Below are 5,539 nucleotides of genomic sequence, written 5' to 3'. Positions count from 1 at the left end.
ATATGGTATGAAGCAATAACCACATCGGACGTCCGGTCGTGGTGGTTGTCGATTGACTCCATGCAAAGATCTTCCGCCTCTTCTGTTGCCACGGCTTCCTCGTCCTCTTGTCTGACCGTATGCTGCAAAAGCTTGATTAGAGCCATCAGGTCTTTCGTAGGATCTAAGAACATTTTCTTCTGAACGGAGACGTTGTAGAAGATTGTCAATCGTTCTTTCATTCAGAGGAACATTTGCCCAGACAGATCTTACAATTCTGAACTGTTCAGGGAGTGTGGCAAGAGCTTTGGTTACAAGCTGCATCTCATCAAGAGGTTGTCCGAGTTCTCTAAGTTTGTCAGCAATCGATGAGAGTTTTCGGATGTGAGTAGTCATATCATCATCTGTATAAATAAATGTGACGATTAGTGGTATGTTTAAGCAGTGTGTGATTATGTTAAGTATACCAGGGTGATGAGTGAAATCATAGAATGATTGCCACAACAGATGAAGATTCTCAGCTGCTCTAATCCGGTATTGTGTGTCCAATCTTGTCCACATGATTGCAGCTGTTTCACAGGAGTACAAACTCTCTTTCATTGGCTTGGTTAGTGTCGCAAAGATGTAGTTTCTGGATGTTACATCTCTATGAATCCATGCATCAATCGCAGCAACATTTGTAATACGTTGTGGATTATCAGGGTCATCCCTTATCTGGAAAAGATAGGTTTGGTTTTTAGTAAGCATGTGTATATGGTTATACATGGAAGCTTGATTAGACATGTGTAAGTTAAAATAGTGCTACATGTGTCTAATCTACACTCGTGTGTGAACATGAGAGTAAGTTGTACATATGACCATGTCTACGAGTGAACATGTGTATAGTTACATGTGAACATGTGTTTGAATTATACATGAGAAATGTACATGTGTATCACAGGGTCATATGTGCTTAACGTATATGAGTTTGACGAAGACATGTGTAAAAAATTTCAGAATGCTTTGGTTACCTCTTCGGGCAATGTGTGTCCTTCTCTTCCTTCGACAAGTCCAAGTAGCCCAAGTTGTTGGAAAACCATTCTCAATTCAAAATTCCACTCACGGAAATTGGTACCGTCGAACTGTACGGTACGGTACATGGTTAACATCTCTAAGATGATTTTCAATCATCTGGTTGGCCATCTTATTTCGTTAAAGGGAACAAGATACTGGGCCCATAACCTGTTGAGTTTAACTTTAGTATTAAGCTAATAGAAATAAGATACGAACTATTGAATAGCACTTGCTGTATTAATACCTGAGTAGTTTAACAATGTGGGTACAGATTAACTTGCTTTTTACAAAACTCTAAGTCACCTTTTCGGACAGAGACAGGTACACACCAGTTCAGAACACGTGAAGTAAGCAAGTAAATGCAGACGACGGTTGTGCAAGACCGTCAAACCTTGGGGAGGGAGGTGTTGTGGGTTTCCGCAACACAAATAGGTTTAGGCAACAGTGCGAGAATAATATTTGAAATCAACAGGAGGAGGATATACCGGAGGTAATTTTCAAAATTGGATCAAATCTAAAGGAATTCGGCATGAAACCAGTTTTCCCAAGACACTTCAACAAAACGGCGTTTCGGAACGACAAAACCCAACCATCATCGAATCAGCTAGAAGCATGATCACAGCTACTAATCAGTCACGTGAGTTGTGGGCAGAAGCCTCAAATTGTGCTTTATATTTGAGAGACAGATTAATTGGAAAATATTTACCGGAAATGACGCCATATGAGGCCTGGTTTGGAAGAAAACCTAATCTTTCTCACTTAAGAATGTTTGGATGCTCTGCCTACATGCATATTCCAGCACATGAGTGGTCTAAATTCTCTACCAGAGCCCAGAAATGTGTGTTTGTGGGGTACTGTGAAACTCAAAAAGAATTTCGACTATGGGACTTGGTGCGCAGAAAAATTTGTGTGAGCAGAGACGTAATATTCAACGAAGCAGTTCCAAAATTATCTCATCATTTCAGTTCAGATTATGCAGCAAAATAGAGGCCTTGCAATCCTCCACTTTTACCTCTTCAAGCTACAGCTCCTTCTGAAGACGAAGAAACAGCTTCAGATGTCATTGGAGTCGAAACAACTGAACAATCAACAGATAACCGTACAGGTTCTAAATAAACCGACGCCTTTGATTCCTCGAGTCCTCCAACATATGATCTTGGTCCAAGGAAAAGAAGACCTCCAGTTAGGTGGGCAGATGAATCAACAACTGGTATCTACACGGGAATCGCTATGGACCCGGATGAGCTGGTAGAACCTGAAACTTATGAGGAGGCTATCATTTCGCCACAGTCAATTAGAATTTTTAAAAAATTATTCATTAAAGAGTGCTGTAAAAAATCGCAATTATGTATTAAAACATCTAAAAAATTTGCAATCATTTCCGTTCCGCAGGTAACACAATTGAGTAAAAATTAACTGGAATTATATACACACCTTTTACATTACAGATGAATTTATTGATTGGAAAATATGTTGGGTAAACATGTGAAGTAATATTTCGTCTTCAGTCTTGGTTAAAATGGTAGTCATTTCATTAACCCTTCATGATTTTTATTAATAGATGGTCGGAAATAATGTTAAGAAGACAAGTAACGAACGATCAAATGAAGAAACTTGAAGAAGGCAGTAAGATATGTGCTACGTAGTGTCCTGACAATAAGGAAGGCTGCAAACAATACGGGCTAAAAAAACAACCGTTGGAAGATATTCAAAGGTCCATCATGGATGTGGGATCGTTTCTCCACAAAGAGTTAAAGCTCCTCCAAAGACAATTTTGTCAGAAGAAATGGAAATTGAATTATGTTCCTATCTTAAGAGACGTGCATAACTGAGCACGGCCTCACAAAGATCCAGACTCACCAACTTGCATATATATTTGTCTTAGCAATTGAAGTTTCAATTCCATCTAATTGGAACAAAAATTAAAAAGCTTCACATGATTGGTTGCACGCTTTTATGAAAAGAAACGCTACACTTTCGATTAGGAAACCAGAGCCAACAAGTCAGGCACGAGCAGCAGCATTCAACAAGCCAGTCGTGATGTCATTTTATGACCAACTTATTCGAGTTAAGGTGAAGTTTTAATTCAAGCCTAATCAAGTTTGGAACTTGGATGAAACCTCCAACACAACAGTTGAGGCTCCACCAAACGTAGTTGCTTCTAAGGGAACAAAGCAGATATGTTAATAACTCTTATATCATTCTTATTCTTATTTCATCTTTATAATGGTTATTATTTTACTTCTGAAGGTACAACAAACAGTGTCAGGAGAAAGGGGTGACAACTTGACGATGTTGGCCTTCATCTGTGCTGATGGGTCTTCAATCCCCCCCCCCCCCCAACATTTATTTTCCCTTGTAAGAAGATGTTGTACAATTGTACAACAAGGGACCAAGTGGTTGCGTAGGGTTTCCAAGCGAAACAGTTATTTTTTTTTAAATACTTTTAGTAAAGTAGTAACAACACTACCTCATCTATTTAAGGCTGGATGACCGACGAGAATTTTTTTAAATCTCTGAAACACTTTCATGGATTTGTAAAATCAACAATCACGAACCCAATTCTCTTAACTCTGGATAACCATGTGTCTCATCTTCATTATGAGGCAAAAACAAAGTTTGCCAAGGAAAATGGCATCATTTTACTTACATTTCCGCCACACTGCTCCCACGCGTTGCAACCACTAGACGTATGCGTCTATTCACCTTTCAAGGGAGATTTAGGTGTCAGCCATTATGATTGGTTGCAATTAAATCCAGGAAAACGAATAACAGTGAAGGAAATTGCAGAATTAACAAAACCAGCTTATGCTGCAGCTTTCACACCAGCGAACATCATATCGGCGTTTCGGACAACAAGGATTGAACCCTTTAATAGATTCCATATACCAGAAGATAGATATGCACCATCTTTGGTAACACATCGTGATTGTCCAATTGGTAATTAATTGTTGTTAATATTAATCTTTTCTATTGTCTAACGATATTTACATCTTACGTCAGATAATGCGGTCGAGAAACTTGTTCCTCCGCCTGTTCCTGATTTCTCGAATGATTATATTGAAGTTATTCATCTGCCTGTTCCTGATCTATCGAGTGATTCGATTGAGCTTATTCCTCCGCCTGTTCCTGATCTATTAAGTGATTCCATTGAGCTTATTCCTCAACCTTTTTGTGATCTATTAAATGATTCCATTGAACTTATTCCTTCGCTGAAGCCTTATGTACAAATCACCTAGGTCAGACCTTATCCAAAGGCAATTCAGTCAGCAAAAGTTCGTGTAATGAAATCTCGTGTGGGGAAATGTAGAGTTCTCACAGATACGCCAGAGAAAGACCGAATTGCACAAGATTATGTTCGGCAACAAGAAAAGGTAATGAAGTCTACAAAAGCAAAACGGGCTCACTACAGAAGGAAAAATGCAAGTCACGGAAGAATCAAGTTCAGAGTGAAAGTTTAACTGAGAATAATGAAACACCTATCGTAAGTATAGACAAAAAGAAGAGCAAAAAATCAAAAGTAAAAGATAAAATTTCAAATAAGGAGAATGAAACACCTGTCGCTCATGTGGAGAAACAGAAGAGTCGAAGTCAATCGATTTTTGGCCAATTAGGCAAAAATGCATCAATCAGATTAAAGAGCCTGAGTTGGAAATTTAAAGGGGCATTGTTCGAATCCCGATCGGGTTGAAATGGAATGTGTAATAATTAATTTTCGCAGTACCAAACGGTTTCTGGTGTGAATGTAATTGAAGTTTTTCTTCTTCGCTTGTCCTCTTAACAGTCATCACGATCTCGGACGCTAAAGGTTACCACCGATCTTCCACTCCCATCATCACCGTGGACTTGTTAACAGTTAAAAATATTTCTTTCGACCGTGATCTAAATTAGATTTTAATATTTTTTTCTTATTGAATGCAATATACATCAGGCTGCTGTCCAATAGATCAACGATTTACTTAAAATGGCTTAGATTGCATGATTTCTGATTTCTGATTGTTTCATTGTTTTTGATCGGGTCTCATGAAATTGCCTTGCCTATAAGTATTGATCTTTTCCTTTCCCAGATATTACAAATTTCAAGTTTTTATCTCGTCTTTTTCTGAGATGCGAACCTGGGATCAGTAGAATAGACTATCCATAGACACTTGGATATAAGGGAAGACATGGGGCTGAAGGGATAAGCACAGGTAGACCCAACCCCCCCCCCTTCACTGATCTGCCCGATCAGTTTCTATACGGTACAGAAGACATACCAATGTTTTCAGTCACAACTTTAAAATGATTTTCGCAATTCTTTCCGCAATAAAATCCTGGATATCCTTCCGTACAAACTTGAAAGAAAAATAATTTGAATGGGCCTCAAATCTTTCTTCTCATACGCTAGCTTTCGACGTCTAGCGCTAAATAAACTGTTTTTAATTCTTTTGTTTGGCCTGCACAGGTTTTTTGCAACCTACTTTACGAAAGGGACGAAAGCTTAAATCAATTCAACGAGAAACATATT

The sequence above is a fragment of the Daphnia pulicaria genome, chromosome 7, assembly GCF_021234035.1.
Source record: "Daphnia pulicaria isolate SC F1-1A chromosome 7, SC_F0-13Bv2, whole genome shotgun sequence".
Taxonomy (NCBI): Eukaryota; Metazoa; Arthropoda; class Branchiopoda; order Diplostraca; family Daphniidae; genus Daphnia; species Daphnia pulicaria.
The sequence above is the reverse complement of the archived record's forward strand: the minus strand, read 5'-3'. Positions refer to the sequence as shown.